The following is a 17,500-nucleotide window of genomic DNA, read 5'->3' on the forward strand; positions in this document are numbered from 1 at the left end:
ACTCGGGTTTGTACTTCATATGTCATATTTATATATGGTAAATTCTGGAGGGTAGCCTACCACAAGTCTTTTCAGATTTGTGTCAGTTGGTGTCGCAGGTTAATACTCGATTTTACACCCACCAGAGTCGGACTCCAGCTCTGGGGTTCACAGGTGACCTCATTGGTCCATATTTGCATTGTCACCTAATCAGGGCATGACCTCGGATCACGTGACTCCTGGAGGCTCACATGAGTCTTTTTAGTGAGCTATAAGGCTCACTCATGCCTCAGTGCTTGACCACGATGGTTCCCTGTTGCGAGGCGTAGTCGGACGAAAAAGTAGCTGTTTAGAGAAGCCGGACTTCAAGAGAAGCCGGATCTCAAAAGAAGCCGAACCTCAAGAGAAGCCGGACCTCAAGAGAAGCCGGACCTCAAAAGAAGCCGGACCTCAAGAGAAGCCGGATCTCAAGAGAAGCCGGACCTCAAGAGAAGCCGGACCTCAAGAGAAGCCGGACCTCAAGAGAAGCCGGACCTCAAGAGAAGCCGGATCTCAAGAGAAGCCGGACCTCAAGAGAATCCGGACCTCAAGAGAAGCCGGATCTCAAGAGAAGCCGGACCTCAAGAGAAGCCGGACCTCAAGAGAAGCCAGACCTCAAGAGAAGCCGGACCTCTAGAGAAGCTGGATCTCAAGAGAAGCCAGACCTCAAGAGAAGCCGGATCTCAAGAGAAGCCGGACCTCTAGAGAAGCTGGATCTCAAGAGAAGCCGGACCTCTAGAGAAGCCGGACCTCAAGAGAAGCCGGACCTCAAGAGAAGCCGGACCTCTAGAGAAGCTGGATCTCAAGAGAAGCCGGACCTCAAGAGAAGCCGGACCTCAAGAGAAGCCGGATCTCAAGAGAAGCCGGACCTCTAGAGAAGCCGGATCTCAAGAGAAGCCGGATCTCAAGAGAAGCCGGACCTCTAGAGAAGCTGGATCTCAAGAGAAGCCGGACCTCAAGAGAAGCCGGATCTCAAGAGAAGCCGGACCGCATGTGAAGTGTTTGATGACTTACGAAGGAACTGAAGACTCGCTCAACGTCTTCTTCAAGAAGAATTAACTGCACTGTCAAAGTTTAGTTGTGTCTGGGATGGAGTCAGTGTGAGGAATCTGACCACGGGGTTTGAGCAGCTGGTGAGCTGGGATCACTATTTCCATTACCAAGCAATGAAGAAACTCAGGCGGAGTAATGGGGAAGAACCGCCCCTCTCGATACAGCTGGATATGATAGTATTCTAGTTACTGAGCGCACCGATGGAGCCGGATATAAATGTCTTATATTTACAGAGTTGGTTTAGGAGGATCATTGTCAGCAGATCCAGGAGATAAAATTACAAAAGCTGGACATAGATCTCACACTGTAGAACATTGTCTTGAGTCACGTGAGGGAGTGCTCTTGACGGAGGGCAAAATGAATGGGAGCGGAGAGATTTGTGAGGAAAACTGCGGGGAAAGTTAATGCAATTATCTTGACGTATTCTGAGATGGATGATGAGGGACCCAGTTCTGGGAGGTAGACATTGACGAAGATTGATCTGAGGCATTTTAGCAATTCGAGTAAAGAATTTAAAAAAGAGATGATGCTTAATAAATAATTAGGTAATTGATCTTTGTATATTGTTTTATTTAAGCCACCTTCCTCCACTCAATCAAATTTTGGGGTAAAGGTTTGGTTGTGTGGTAGAGGGGTTGTGTGATAGCGAGAGGTTGTCTGGTAGAGAGGCGGTGTGTGGTAGAGGGGTTGTGTGATAGCGAGAGGTTGTCTGGTAGAGAGGCGGTGTGTGGTAGAGGGGTTGTGTGATAGCGAGAGGTTGTCTGGTAGAGAGGCGGTGTGTGGTAGAGGGGTTGTGTGATAGCGAGAGGTTGTCTGGTAGAGAGGCGGTGTGTGGTAGAGGGGTTGTGTGATAGCGAGAGGTTGTCTGGTAGAGAGGCGGTGTGTGGTAGAGGGGTTGTGTGATAGCGAGAGGTTGTCTGGTAGAGAGGCGGTGTGTGGTAGAGGGGTTGTGTGATAGCGAGAGGTTGTCTGGTAGAGAGGCGGTGTGTGGTAGAGGGGTTGTGTGATAGCGAGAGGTTGTCTGGTAGAGAGGCGGTGTGTGGTAGAGGGGTTGTGTGATAGCGAGAGGTTGTCTGGTAGAGAGGCGGTGTGTGGTAGAGGGGTTGTGTGATAGCGAGAGGTTGTCTGGTAGAGAGGCGGTGTGTGGTAGAGGGGTTGTGTGATAGCGAGAGGTTGTCTGGTAGAGAGGCGGTGTGTGGTAGAGGGGTTGTGTGATAGCGAGAGGTTGTCTGGTAGAGAGGCGGTGTGTGGTAGAGGGGTTGTGTGATAGCGAGAGGTTGTCTGGTAGAGAGGCGGTGTGTGGTAGAGGGGTTGTGTGATAGCGAGAGGTTGTCTGGTAGAGAGGCGGTGTGTGGTAGAGGGGTTGTGTGATAGCGAGAGGTTGTCTGGTAGAGAGGCGGTGTGTGGTAGAGGGGTTGTGTGATAGCGAGAGGTTGTCTGGTAGAGAGGCGGTGTGTGGTAGAGGGGTTGTGTGATAGCGAGAGGTTGTCTGGTAGAGAGGCGGTGTGTGGTAGAGGGGTTGTGTGATAGCGAGAGGTTGTCTGGTAGAGAGGCGGTGTGTGGTAGAGGGGTTGTGTGATAGCGAGAGGTTGTCTGGTAGAGAGGCGGTGTGTGGTAGAGGGGTTGTGTGATAGCGAGAGGTTGTCTGGTAGAGAGGCGGTGTGTGGTAGAGGGGTTGTGTGATAGCGAGAGGTTGTCTGGTAGAGAGGCGGTGTGTGGTAGAGGGGTTGTGTGATAGCGAGAGGTTGTCTGGTAGAGAGGCGGTGTGTGGTAGAGGGGTTGTGTGATAGCGAGAGGTTGTCTGGTAGAGAGGCGGTGTGTGGTAGAGGGGTTGTGTGATAGCGAGAGGTTGTCTGGTAGAGAGGCGGTGTGTGGTAGAGGGGTTGTGTGATAGCGAGAGGTTGTCTGGTAGAGAGGCGGTGTGTGGTAGAGGGGTTGTGTGATAGCGAGAGGTTGTCTGGTAGAGAGGCGGTGTGTGGTAGAGGGGTTGTGTGATAGCGAGAGGTTGTCTGGTAGAGAGGCGGTGTGTGGTAGAGGGGTTGTGTGATAGCGAGAGGTTGTCTGGTAGAGAGGCGGTGTGTGGTAGAGGGGTTGTGTGATAGCGAGAGGTTGTCTGGTAGAGAGGCGGTGTGTGGTAGAGGGGTTGTGTGATAGCGAGAGGTTGTCTGGTAGAGAGGCGGTGTGTGGTAGAGGGGTTGTGTGATAGCGAGAGGTTGTCTGGTAGAGAGGCGGTGTGTGGTAGAGGGGTTGTGTGATAGCGAGAGGTTGTCTGGTAGAGAGGCGGTGTGTGGTAGAGGGGTTGTGTGATAGCGAGAGGTTGTCTGGTAGAGAGGCGGTGTGTGGTAGAGGGGTTGTGTGATAGCGAGAGGTTGTCTGGTAGAGAGGCGGTGTGTGGTAGAGGGGTTGTGTGATAGCGAGAGGTTGTCTGGTAGAGAGGCGGTGTGTGGTAGAGGGGTTGTGTGATAGCGAGAGGTTGTCTGGTAGAGAGGCGGTGTGTGGTAGAGGGGTTGTGTGATAGCGAGAGGTTGTCTGGTAGAGAGGCGGTGTGTGGTAGAGGGGTTGTGTGATAGCGAGAGGTTGTCTGGTAGAGAGGCGGTGTGTGGTAGAGGGGTTGTGTGATAGCGAGAGGTTGTCTGGTAGAGAGGCGGTGTGTGGTAGAGGGGTTGTGTGATAGCGAGAGGTTGTCTGGTAGAGAGGCGGTGTGTGGTAGAGGGGTTGTGTGATAGCGAGAGGTTGTCTGGTAGAGAGGCGGTGTGTGGTAGAGGGGTTGTGTGATAGCGAGAGGTTGTCTGGTAGAGAGGCGGTGTGTGGTAGAGGGGTTGTGTGATAGCGAGAGGTTGTCTGGTAGAGAGGCGGTGTGTGGTAGAGGGGTTGTGTGATAGCGAGAGGTTGTCTGGTAGAGAGGCGGTGTGTGGTAGAGGGGTTGTGTGATAGCGAGAGGTTGTCTGGTAGAGAGGCGGTGTGTGGTAGAGGGGTTGTGTGATAGCGAGAGGTTGTCTGGTAGAGAGGCGGTGTGTGGTAGAGGGGTTGTGTGATAGCGAGAGGTTGTCTGGTAGAGAGGCGGTGTGTGGTAGAGGGGTTGTGTGATAGCGAGAGGTTGTCTGGTAGAGAGGCGGTGTGTGGTAGAGGGGTTGTGTGATAGCGAGAGGTTGTCTGGTAGAGAGGCGGTGTGTGGTAGAGGGGTTGTGTGATAGCGAGAGGTTGTCTGGTAGAGAGGCGGTGTGTGGTAGAGGGGTTGTGTGATAGCGAGAGGTTGTCTGGTAGAGAGGCGGTGTGTGGTAGAGGGGTTGTGTGATAGCGAGAGGTTGTCTGGTAGAGAGGCGGTGTGTGGTAGAGGGGTTGTGTGATAGCGAGAGGTTGTCTGGTAGAGAGGCGGTGTGTGGTAGAGGGGTTGTGTGATAGCGAGAGGTTGTCTGGTAGAGAGGCGGTGTGTGGTAGAGGGGTTGTGTGATAGCGAGAGGTTGTCTGGTAGAGAGGCGGTGTGTGGTAGAGGGGTTGTGTGATAGCGAGAGGTTGTCTGGTAGAGAGGCGGTGTGTGGTAGAGGGGTTGTGTGATAGCGAGAGGTTGTCTGGTAGAGAGGCGGTGTGTGGTAGAGGGGTTGTGTGATAGCGAGAGGTTGTCTGGTAGAGAGGCGGTGTGTGGTAGAGGGGTTGTGTGTGGTAGAGGGGTTGTGTGATAGCGAGAGGTTGTCTGGTAGAGAGGCGGTGTGTGGTAGAGGGGTTGTGTGATAGCGAGAGGTTGTCTGGTAGAGAGGCGGTGTGTGGTAGAGGGGTTGTGTGATAGCGAGAGGTTGTCTGGTAGAGAGGCGGTGTGTGGTAGAGGGGTTGTGTGATAGCGAGAGGTTGTCTGGTAGAGAGGCGGTGTGTGGTAGAGGGGTTGTGTGATAGCGAGAGGTTGTCTGGTAGAGAGGCGGTGTGTGGTACATAGGGGTTGTGTGTCACATGTTTGGTTGTAAACTGCAAGATTTATAGAGCAATTGAGCGGCGTTCTTTTTAAACAAGAAGTTATAAAACCTTTGAGAAGAGTTTTCACTTAGGCAGGAAGTTACAGAGCATTTGATGTACGCTACTTGTGATGTACGCTCCAAGTACGCAAAATATCATAGAAGACTTGAGGGGGCGTACTGCCTGGAGCCCTAACAACAAGACCAAGACAAAAAACACAAAAACACAAACGAGTCTATAAAGTGTTGTAGCAACACCGACGTGAGGACAGTCAAGCACTTGGAATTCATTACTATAAAAACACAAATTATTCTTATTTGCATATCCAGCCACCCAGAGGGACTGTCTCCCGTTATGGCTCAGTTTTATACTCCTCTTAAGGCAAGGTGTTCTCTTACACGATGCTGAGTAATGCTTCATCTCAGGTTATGAACGATGTAGTTGAATCTTATGGTGCAGGCGGGGGACAGGAGCTACGCCACATTCATGCATATTCTGACTTTTTTTGTCAGAGTTGAGTTGATATAAAATTGTTGAGGTGGCGCTGTCAAGAGTGGCGGCGTATGGTAGTTGGTACGATGCTTTTTTAAATTGCTTGTGATTTACAATCACCCAAGCACAGGTGCACATACAAACACATTCACAAACACACCAATCACCAGAGGCACACTTATATGTTGTCACACAAGCAGAAAATGCTAAGCTGGTGCACCTCAGGATAACCTTCACCAACCTGGATAAATAAGCTGGTGCACCTCAGTATAACCTTCACCAACCTGGATAACTAAGCTGGTGCACCTCAGGATAACCTTCACCAACCTGGATAACTATGCTGGTGCACCTCAGGATAACCTTCACCAACCTGGATAACTAAGCTGGGGCACCTCAGGATAACCTTCACCAACCTGGATAAATAAGCTGGTGCACCTCAGGATCACCTTCACCAACCTGGATAACTAAGCTGGGGCACCTCAGGATCACCTTCACCAACCTGGATAACTAAGCTGGTGCACCTCAGGATAACCTTCACTAGCCTGGATAACTAAGCTGGTGCACCTCAGGATAACCTTCACCAACCTGGATAACTAAGCAGGTGCTCCTCAGGATAACCTTCACCAACCTGGATAACTAAGCTTGTGCACCTCAGGATAACCTTCACCAACCTGGATAACTAAGCTTGTGCACCTCAGGATCACCTTCACCATCCTGGATAACTAAGCTGGTGCACCTCAGGATCACCTTCACCAACCTGGATAACTAAGCTGGTGCACCTCAGGATCACCTTCACCATCCTGGATAACTAAGCTGGTGCACCTCAGGATTACCTTCACCATCCAGGATAACTAAGCTGGTGCACCTCAGGATAACCTTCACCAACCTGGATAACTAAGCTGGTGCACCTCAGGATCACCTTCACCAACCTGGATAACTAAGCTTGTGCACCTCAGGATAACCTTCACCAACCTGGATAACTAAGCTGGTGCACCTCAGGATCACCTTCACCAACCTGGATAACTAAGCTGGTGCACCTCAGGATCACCTTCACCATCCTGGATAACTAAGCTGGTGCACCTCAGGATAACCTTCACCAACCTGGATAACTAAGCTTGTGCACCTCAGGATCACCTTCACCATCCTGGATAACTAAGCTGGTGCACCTCAGGATAACCTTCACCAACCTGGATAACTAAGCTGGTGCACCTCAGGATCACCTTCACCATCCTGGATAACTAAGCTGGTGCACCTCAGGATAACCTTCACCAACCTGGATAACTAAGCTGGTGCACCTCAGGATCACCTTCACCAACCTGGATAACTAAGCTGGTGCCCCTCAGGATAACCTTCACCAACCTGGATAACTAAGCTGGTGCACCTCAGGATCACCTTCACCATCCTGGATAACTAAGCTGGTGCACCTCAGGATCACCTTCACCAACCTGGATAACTAAGCTGGTGCACCTCAGGATCACCTTCACCATCCTGGATAACTAAGCTGGTGCACCTCAGGATAACCTTCACCAACCTGGATAACTAAGCTGGGGCACCTCAGGATAACCTTCACCAACCTGGATAACTAAGCTGGTGCACCTCAGGATAACCTTCACCAACCTGGATAACTAAGCTGGGGCACCTCAGGATAACCTTCACCAACCTGGATAACTAAGCTGGTGCACCTCAGGATAACCTTCACCAACCTGGATAACTAAGCTGGTGCACCTCAGGATAACCTTCACCAACCTGGATAACTAAGCTGGTGCACCTCAGGATAACCTTCACCAACCTGGATAACTAAGCTGGTGCTCCTCAGGATAACCTTCACCAACCTGGATAACTAAGCTGGTGCACCTCAGGATAACCTTCACCAACCTGGAAAACTAAGCTGGTGCACCTCAGGATAACCTTCACCATCCTGGAAAACTAAGCTGGTGCACCTCAGGATAACCTTCACCAACCTGGATAACAATAATCTCAGAACGCTTCACACAGACGAACATATGCCACTGAGAGAGTATATTATACCTTAGTGTGGTGTTCGCACCACAGAAAAATTATAACATAAAATAATCACAACATTCCAGTGCTCCAGGAAGCTCTGAGGTTTGTTGCTGTGTTGATGTTTAGTCTGAGAGGGGCTGATATGAGGGGACTGACTGACTTACAGATCTGAACCATGTGACTCATAAATAAAGAAGAAATAGAGACATGATCTAGATATATAGCGTATATGTAGATATTGATAACATTATATAAGAGATAAAATGTTTAGGTTGACCAGTAACATAACGAGTGGTCATACATGGCCTTATCTCTCTCCTGATAATTACCTTACCTTCTCCACCATCTCTCCCTCGTCCCTTCTCCACCATCTCTCCCTCGTCCCTTCTCCACCGTCTCTCCCTCGTCCCTTCTCCACCGTCTCTCCCTCGTCCCTTCTCCACCATCTCTCCCTCGTCCCTTCTCCACCATCTCTCCCTCGTCCCTTCTCTACCATCTCTCCCTCGTCCCTTCACCACCATCTCTCCCTCGTCCCTTCACCACCATCTCTCCCTCGTCCCTTCACCACCATCTCTCCCTCGTCCCTTCTCCACCATCTCTCCCTCGTCCCTTCACCACCATCTCTCCCTCGTCCCTTCACCACCATCTCTCCCTCGTCCCTTCACCACCATCTCTCCCTCGTCCCTTCACCACCATCTCTCCTTCGTCCCTTCTCCACCATCTCTCCCTCGTCCCTTCACCACCATCTCTCCCTCGTCCCTTCACCACCATCTCTCCCTCGTCCCTTCTCCACCATCTCTCCCTCGTCCATTCACCACCATCTCTCCCTCGTCCCTTCACCACCATCTCTCCCTCGTCCCTTCACCACCATCTCTCCCTCGTCCCTTCACCACCATCTCTCCCTCGTCCCTTCACCACCATCTCTCCCTAGTCCCTTCACCACCATCTCTCCCTCGTCCCTTCTCCACCATCTCTCCCTCGTCCCTTCACCACCATCTCTCCCTCGTCCCTTCACCACCATCTCTCCCTCGTCCCTTCACCACCATCTCTCCCTCGTTCCTTCACCACCATCTCTCCCTCGTCCCTTCACCACCATCTCTCCCTCGTCCCTTCACCACCATCTCTCCCTAGTCCCTTCACCACCATCTCTCCCTCGTCCCTTCTCCACCATCTCTCCCTCGTCCCTTCACCACCATCTCTCCCTCGTCCCTTCACCACCATCTCTCCCTCGTCCCTTCACCACCATCTCTCCCTAGTCCCTTCACCACCATCTCTCCCTCGTCCCTTCTCCACCATCTCTCCCTCGTCCCTTCACCACCATCTCTCCCTCGTCCCTTCACCACCATCTCTCCCTCGTCCCTTCACCACCATCTCTCCCTCGTTCCTTCACCACCATCTCTCCCTCGTCCCTTCACCACCATCTCTCCCTCGTCCCTTCACCACCATCTCTCCCTAGTCCCTTCACCACCATCTCTCCCTCGTCCCTTCTCCACCATCTCTCCCTCGTCCCTTCTCCACCATCTCTCCCTCGTCCCTTCTCCACCATCTCTCCCTCGTCCCTTCACCACCATCTCTCCCTCGTCCCTTCTCCACCATCTCTCCCTCGTCCCTTCACCACCATCTCTCCCTCGTCCCTTCACCACCATCTCTCCCTCGTCCCTTCACCACCATCTCTCCCTCGTTCCTTCACCACCATCTCTCCCTCGTCCCTTCACCACCATCTCTCCCTCGTCCCTTCACCACCATCTCTCCCTCGTCCCTTCACCACCATCTCTCCCTCGTCCCTTCTCCACCATCTCTCCCTCGTCCCTTCTCCACCATCTCTCCCTCGCCCCTTCTCCACCATCTCTCCCTCGTCCCTTCACCACCATCTCTCCCTCGTCCCTTCACCACCATCTCTCCCTCGTCCCTTCACCACCATCTCTCCCTCGTCCCTTCTCCACCATCTCTCCCTCGCCCCTTCTCCACCATCTCTCCCTCGTCCCTTCACCACCATCTCTCCCTCGTCCCTTCACCACCATCTCTCCCTCGTCCCTTCACCACCATCTCTCCCTCGTCCCTTCTCCACCATCTCTCCCTCGTCCCTTCTCCACCATCTCTCCCTCGTCCCTTCACCACCATCTCTCCCACGTCCCTTCACCACCATCTCTCCCTCGTCCCTTCACCACCATCTCTCCCTCGTCCCTTCACCACCATCTCTCCCTCGTCCCTTCACCACCATCTCTCCCTCGTCCCTTCACCACCATCTCTCCCTCGTCCCTTCTCCACCATCTCTCCCTCGTCCCTTCACCACCATCTCTCCCTCGTCCCTTCTCCACCATCTCTCCCTCGTCCCTTCTCCACCATCTCTCCCTCGTCCCTTCTCCACCATCTCTCCCTCGTCCCTTCCCCACCAATCGTCGTAGAGCTCGACTTTAGCCTTTTATTTACCTCGTCCATTATTGTTATTGAAGGCAAGAGAGGTTTAGTTATAATTCGTGTTGCAATATATGTGAGTGTGGGGCTAAATGCAATAGGATAAATGGGTCTATCTCTTTGATTGTGATGTTCTGTTGTTTTTTAATCCTAAGCGATGAAAGGTGACAATTACTGTCAATCAATCAAGCGAGAAAATTTCTGATATTCTGAAAGGGGAAAAGACTGTTGTATTCTAAGAGGAGGAATGTGTGCTGTATCCTGTGAGGGGGAAATGTATGTTGCTACTACACCCTAAAAGGTAAATGCCTACTGTATCAGCGGAGGGATAATAACCCTAGCTGTGACCTCAGAAGGGAAATACATTCAGTGTGCTCACAGGGAAAATATCTAATGAATCATTATAGATTAATGGGCGCTGAAATCTCACAGGGAAAATGTGTGCTGTATTCTCAGAAGGAAAAGGTCTGCTGTTTCCTCAGAAGGAACATGCCGGTATAGCTGCAGAAAGGAAATAGCTACCCTGTTTCCCGAGGAAAAAAAGAAACCATATTTTATCTTCATGGGGAAAATACCCGCTATATCATGCGAGGGTAAAAATACCCGTTGTATCAACATAGGAAAAAAGCCACTTAAATCTTACCTCACCTTTGACTTTCAATCTTTAACCACAGGTGTGAATGTCTCTCTAGCAGATGCTACAGTGCCAACCCGTCCTCGACTCAAGTCCATTACATCCAGCGGTCGACCCCACAGACGCATTCAAATTTGTTTACATGCTGTTCATTGAAAATGGAAGTTTTCCAAATATATTGTAATATATTATAATATATTTGCATATTGTGCATATATATAGGCATAGGTTAGGTTAGGTTAGGTTAGCTTATATGTTTACGTTCTGTTGGCGATTATTTGCATTTGTAGTACGTGGGTGAAACATTTACAGCGTTGTGGTTCGAACAAAATTCGCCAGTGACACACTTGTTCCGGAAGTGTTCGAACGTCATCAGTTGTGAGTCGCGTTTAAACCGTTTTTCATTCATAAACAGGAGGTTTGGCGGGTGCATGGCATCACTTATGGATCTTTGTTTGGAGGATGGGCAAACAGTTCCAAAGAAAGTCTGCGTAGATCCGAGTCCGGCTTTCAAGAACTCGTCGACACATCCGACCCACTCAGAGGAAAACTAAGCAGCGCGAAATCATTTCTCTGCTCCCGGAGAACTGTACCCCTCGAGACCTGACCTCATCGTCCTCGACATGACGGTGACGAGTTGGTCAGCCAGGCAGCCTCCGCACCGCCCCAGCTGGCAGAAGAGGCAGGTGTTAAGAAGAGACATTAGCGTGAAGCTTAGACTCATCGAACCAAGTCAAAGGTGGTGGAGTTGGCCGCGTGTGTTGATATCGAAGTAGACGGGAGAGTGAGGTTGTGCACGAACTACAGAATGGTGTACCAGATCACTGTTGTCTCGGCCAGTAGACTGCATTCAAGAGAGAAGTGCACCTAATTATATCATATCAAAAGAACTGTTTCGAAGGTGACCAAACCACGCATCACAAGATGGTGAAACGACGATGTTTCTTGATGTGGACTTGATAATGGTCCACGACGGACCGAAACGTATTCGTTTCTCCATCATCTAATGTGTGATTTGGTCATCATATCTTCAGCCACGTTATTGTGACTCATCGTCTGCAACTGTTTAGAGAATATCCTCAGTGTAGCTAAGTTCGATCGGCGTTTTTGCAGAACAATTAACATGATTAAACTGTTAAACAATTACTAGGCGTTTAATCTCCTGTTTCGGCACTTTTCCTGGATTACAATTATCGAAACATATTTTTAGTGATGTTTGCCTCCTTGCTCGTTCATACAGGGACGTTTACGACAGGACCAACCAAGCACACTATGACTGGTGCCGTGCTGCATGAGCTTCAAGTTCTAATTAACTCTGTTATCAAATTATTTTGATAGGGAAATGAACGGGAAACGGACATGTCCCCCTGGGAATCGGACAACGGGAAGAGTAGATCCCTGCAATCAACAGAAACAGGATACGGGACACGAATCCAAGCAATCAACAGAAACACTTCAGGTGCGCCTTCCTTCTCCAAGGTCCCTTGTTAGTAGTGTTGGGGGTGTGGCCCCTAGAGACCTCCCCTCAGCTGCCCTCTCAACGTTCCCAGCTGCTTTCTCTGCCCCTCTGCCCCTCTGACCTAGCTTCCACCTGCTCTCTCTCTGACCCTTCACCCTCCTCCTGACCTCGCCAGACTTCATTTCATTTCCCTCCTCCGTCCTCCTCCGGGGCCCCGACGCAATAATGTTTCACCTTGGAAGAAAAATAACAATTCTTTCCCTCTAATAAGTAACTTGAGTAAGCATCTGTTCCACCAAAGATATTCTTCTATCTAGTCCGTAAAAATTACTTTAATTCCTATTTTTTTAGAGTTCACGATTTCATTCCTCAAACACGAAGGGAAAACTTCACGAAATACTTCCCCAAAAGCCCCATAATTCGCACAGAGGAATACAGAGATAGAGATTCAAATACAGAGATGCTCAAATATTGTTTGCAATATCGCGGAGAATACCTTCTCTAGAGATGCAGCCTCGGAGCAAGAAGATGCAGCCTCACTTGCTGGTTATCCGGACTTGCGATAACGAAGAGAAGAGAAGATGGGTAAATGGTGGAGATATGGTGGTGGAATGGTGGAGGCTACTCCTCGTGTCACGAGATGTTGTCAACATCATACCACCCACAGAGTAATGGTTGAACATTGACTTCCACCATATTCAAGGAATAAATATAACTGTGGTATAACATATTACACCAACAATATTTACGAGTGTGATAAAGCAGGTGACGCATGCGCATGGTCAGTGAGCACTATACACACGTACTATGCTCACGGTCACTATACACCCGTACTATACTCACGGTCACTATACACCCGTACTATACTCACGGTCACTATACACACGTACTATGCTCACGGTCACTATACACACGTACTATGCTCACGGTCACTATACACCCGTACTATACTCACGGTCACTATACACCCGTACTATACTCACGGTCACTATACACCCATACTATACTCACCGTCACTATACACCCGTACTATACTCACCGTCACTATACTCACGTACTATACTCACCGTCACTATACTCACGTACTATACTCACCGTCACTATACTCACGTACTATACTCACCGTCACTATACACACGTACTATACTCACCATCACTATACACACGTACTATACTCACGGTCACTATACACACGTACTATACTCACGGTCACTATACACATGTACTATACTCACGGTCACTATACACACGTACTATACTCACGGTCACTATACACATGTACTATACTCACCGTCACTATACTCACGTACTATACTCACCGTCACTATACACACGTACTATACTCACGGTCACTATACACACGTACTATACTCACGGTCACTATACACACACACTATACTCACCGTCACTATACACACGTACTATACTCACCGTCACTATACACCCGTACTATACTCACCGTCACTATACACACGTACTATACTCACCGTCACTATACACACGTACTATACTCACGGTCACTATACACACACACTATACTCACCGTCACTATACACACACACTATACTCACCATCACTATACACACACACTATACTCACCATCACTATACACACACACTATACTCACCTCCATTGTACACACGAAGCATTCTACTCATATGGCAAAGTACACACATGCTGAAAGTTATTATTATTATTAATAGGAACGTTATCCCTACAGACACAAATCAGAAGATACAATTAACAGTTTACTCCAAAAACAAGAAAACGGCCAACTAACTTATGAAGAACTCTCCAGACACCAAACGGAACGCCTTGAGAGAAACTAACGTCGTCTATGCCTTCACATGCCCACTTGCGGACTGTCAGCCCCAAAGATCTCAGTATATAGGCAAGACAACAACGTCTCTAGGCGATTAACAATGCACAAGCAACAGGGCTCCATCAAGGAGCATTTAATCTCTTCTCACAACCAGACCATCACCAGAGAAATCTTAACAAGCAAACAGAGATTATCAACAGGTACAACGACAACAGGAGACTCGACATCAGCAAGGCACTACACTTCAAAAAGCCAAAACTAGCAATCAAGTTAACACAATTACATTTTACCCACTTCACGACCACGAACCTACACAGAAACAGTAGAAGCAAGAACATAGAACATGCAATAGCCTATTAATACCCATTATACCATTGATCCACCTGTTCATCTCAATCATGTCCTGTATCACCCCAAGCGAATATAAGCTTAGGCAGAGTATGGAAAAGCCCAAGACGTCAGACCTTATAATGTGAAAATGAACTTTGGAGAGTTAGTTTTTGAGCTTCCCTCGACAATGAAGAAAAACATAAGAATTACTGAAAAGATTCGTTTTAGAATTTGGTCATATAGAGTTCGGTCATATATCTACGTTAATTTTAACTCCAATAAAAAAAATTGACCTCATACATAATGAAATGGGTAGCTTTATCATTTCATAAGAAAAAAATTAGAGAAAATATATTTTTTCAGGAAAACTTGGCTTATTAGGCAAATCGGGCCTTGCATAGTAGGCAGAGAAGTGCGTTCTGGCTACTAGGTACGACATTAATCTTACTTTTTCGGTCATATTTAATAATATATGTCTACAGGAAAGACTGTTACCAAAATATACTAATATATATATATATATATATATATATATATATATATATATATATATATATATATATATATATATATATTTATAAATATATATATATATATATATATATATATATATATATATATATATATATATATATATATATATATATATATATATATATATATATATAATGTGTAAGAAAGCTGCATAAATGCGCAAGCTATATATCACTAAGAACTCTTTGAACCGGCCAGGATTCGAACCCATGAAGTCCAGGATCACCCCTAAACGTACACAGTACCGTGATCACCCCACCAATGATCGTCTAATAAGGATTGGTCAGTCTTGGCGCTTATTAACTAAGCTTTTAACTATTAATGTTAACAAACTGAATGACGATTATTTATACTTTTATAATGTAATGTGTACAAATCACAGCCGCGTCAAACAGCCTGATTGACTAGACCACTTACCACAGGAGGCCGGGGTCAGAGACCGGCCCTCTGGGGACGTTGATCCTAGGAACCTTTGAAAGAAAAAGTAACCGCTAGGCAAAGCAATCCTCCCTAGGGGCCATAGATTTCCCAACCTTAATTGTCGTTAATACTTCATCCCGAAAGTTACAACTGGTTCCACAGATCGGCATTAAGGAGAGAACGTTATCTAGAAATTTACAGATTGATAAATGATTGTAAACATCCTTTACAGTTAATACCTTTGTCAGGAAGACGATGGTTGGCAAGGAGCGGTAGTGTAAAGCAGTTGTTAGATCAGTGGGATTCTTTAATAACTTACTACCAAATCGCTTCTTGCTCTTGTGATAAATAAGTTACAAGGCAACTTTTTCAATGCACTCTGATCCCACAATTAGCTATATTTCACATTTCTCAGACCAATCCTAAATCTTTTTGAAAGTATGAATTGACTTTATCAAAAAGACGAAGCAGGTCAGTGTTAGGGAGCCGAGCGGACAGCACGTTGGACTTGTGATCCTGTGGTCCTGGGTTCGATCCCAGGCGCCGGCGAGAAACAATGGGCAGAGATTCTTTCACCCTATGTCCCTGTTACCTAGCAGTAAAATAGGTACCTGGGTGTTAGTCAGCTGTCACAGGCTGCTTCCTGGGGGTGGAGGCCTGGTCGAAGACCGGGCCGCGGGGACACTAAAAGCCCCGAAATCATCTCAAGATAGCCTTCACACTGTCTTCACTCTTCACTCTTGGAATACTCAGAAGAATCGTGCATCCTCATCATGCAAAGCTTCATGTTAATTTGAACTACAATTACATATGTCTGCCTCTGGAGAAAGTGGACTTTGGTTACAAATTTTCAACACTTCAGGCAACTAACAGACAAAACAATTTTATAACCCAGGAAAAGTTTCAAAATATTCAAGAAAGATGCCATAATATTTAAGTGAAAGCTTGCAAAGAGCTTCTTTCTCGTATTTCAAGTAATGCTGAAACTTTCAAAATCGTGTAGTGTACTCTATATATTACTTTGAAACGTGTATCAGTCACTAAACGAAAAATTGGGCTACTCTTATTGCAAATTCGCTACTTTTAGACCCTCAGCTCGCTACTTTCAGCAATTTGGATCTGGCAACCCTGGTGTGTGTAAACTAAAAGTCTTTGAAAATGTAATAAGTTATTACGAAACGCATTCAAGTGTCGCGTCAGACTAGAAATAAAAATGAATTTTGGAGAATTGATTTTTCAATTACCATCAACAGTGAAAAGAAACATAAGAAAGATCGAGAAAATTCGTGTTAGAATTATTAATCTTACTTTTTCGGTCATATTTAATATATATATATATATATATATATATATATATATATATATATATATATATATATATATATATATATATATATATATATTTAAATTTGACCGAAAATGTAAGATTAATAATTCTAACACAAATTTTCTCAATATTTCTTATGTTTCTTTTCACTGTTGATGGTAATTGAAAAATCAATTCTCCAAAATTCATTTTTATATCTAGTCTGACGTGACACTTGAATGCGTTTCGTAATAACTTATTACATTTACAAGTGTTGACAACACTCCTCTTGTACCTGTCCGGACAGTCACTGTTGGCATTGAGGCACATTCCTATGTTTGTTTCCTTAGTGTAGACTGCAGTGTGGAAAAATGTCATCAACATACCTGCAGTATATGGTAGGTTTCAATTTCATGTCAACTAAGACCTTCTGTTCGATGGTACCCATGTCGAAGTTCGCAGCACTTCTAGCAGACACACTTCTGTCGTCTCATAACTTTTCTTGGTCAAATCCTGGGTACGTCGGTCCATACAACACTGCATATATCCAACAGCTAACACACTGCTACTACCGATGGCGGCTACTTTGTCTTCACACAGGACCAAGTCAAGAGTCCTTGACTGCCCACGGAGAGCTGCCCTCCTCAGTGCAATCGCCTCCTTACGTCACCTCTGTGAACATAAAACGTCATTGGCTAGACAGACAGTATGACCTTAGACCTTATGATGACATGGATGACCTTAGGATAACACCCTTCCACAGGGGAATTGACATTGTAATTGCTTTCACAACCTAGATGGCATTAATATTGTTACGCCACCCACCAGACAACCCGTCCTCGACTCAAGTCCATTACATCCAGCGGTCGACCCCACAACCACATTCATAAATTTTAACATCCTGTTCATTCAAAACGGGAATTTTCTCAAATATAAATTAATAACATAATATATTAGCATATTGTGCATATATTGACATAGGTTTGGTTCGGTTAAGTGTTAAGATTCTGTTGGCGATTATTTGTATTTGTAGCACGAGGATGAAGCATTTGTAGCATTGTGGTTCAA

The sequence above is a fragment of the Procambarus clarkii genome, chromosome 30, assembly GCF_040958095.1.
Source record: "Procambarus clarkii isolate CNS0578487 chromosome 30, FALCON_Pclarkii_2.0, whole genome shotgun sequence".
Taxonomy (NCBI): Eukaryota; Metazoa; Arthropoda; class Malacostraca; order Decapoda; family Cambaridae; genus Procambarus; species Procambarus clarkii.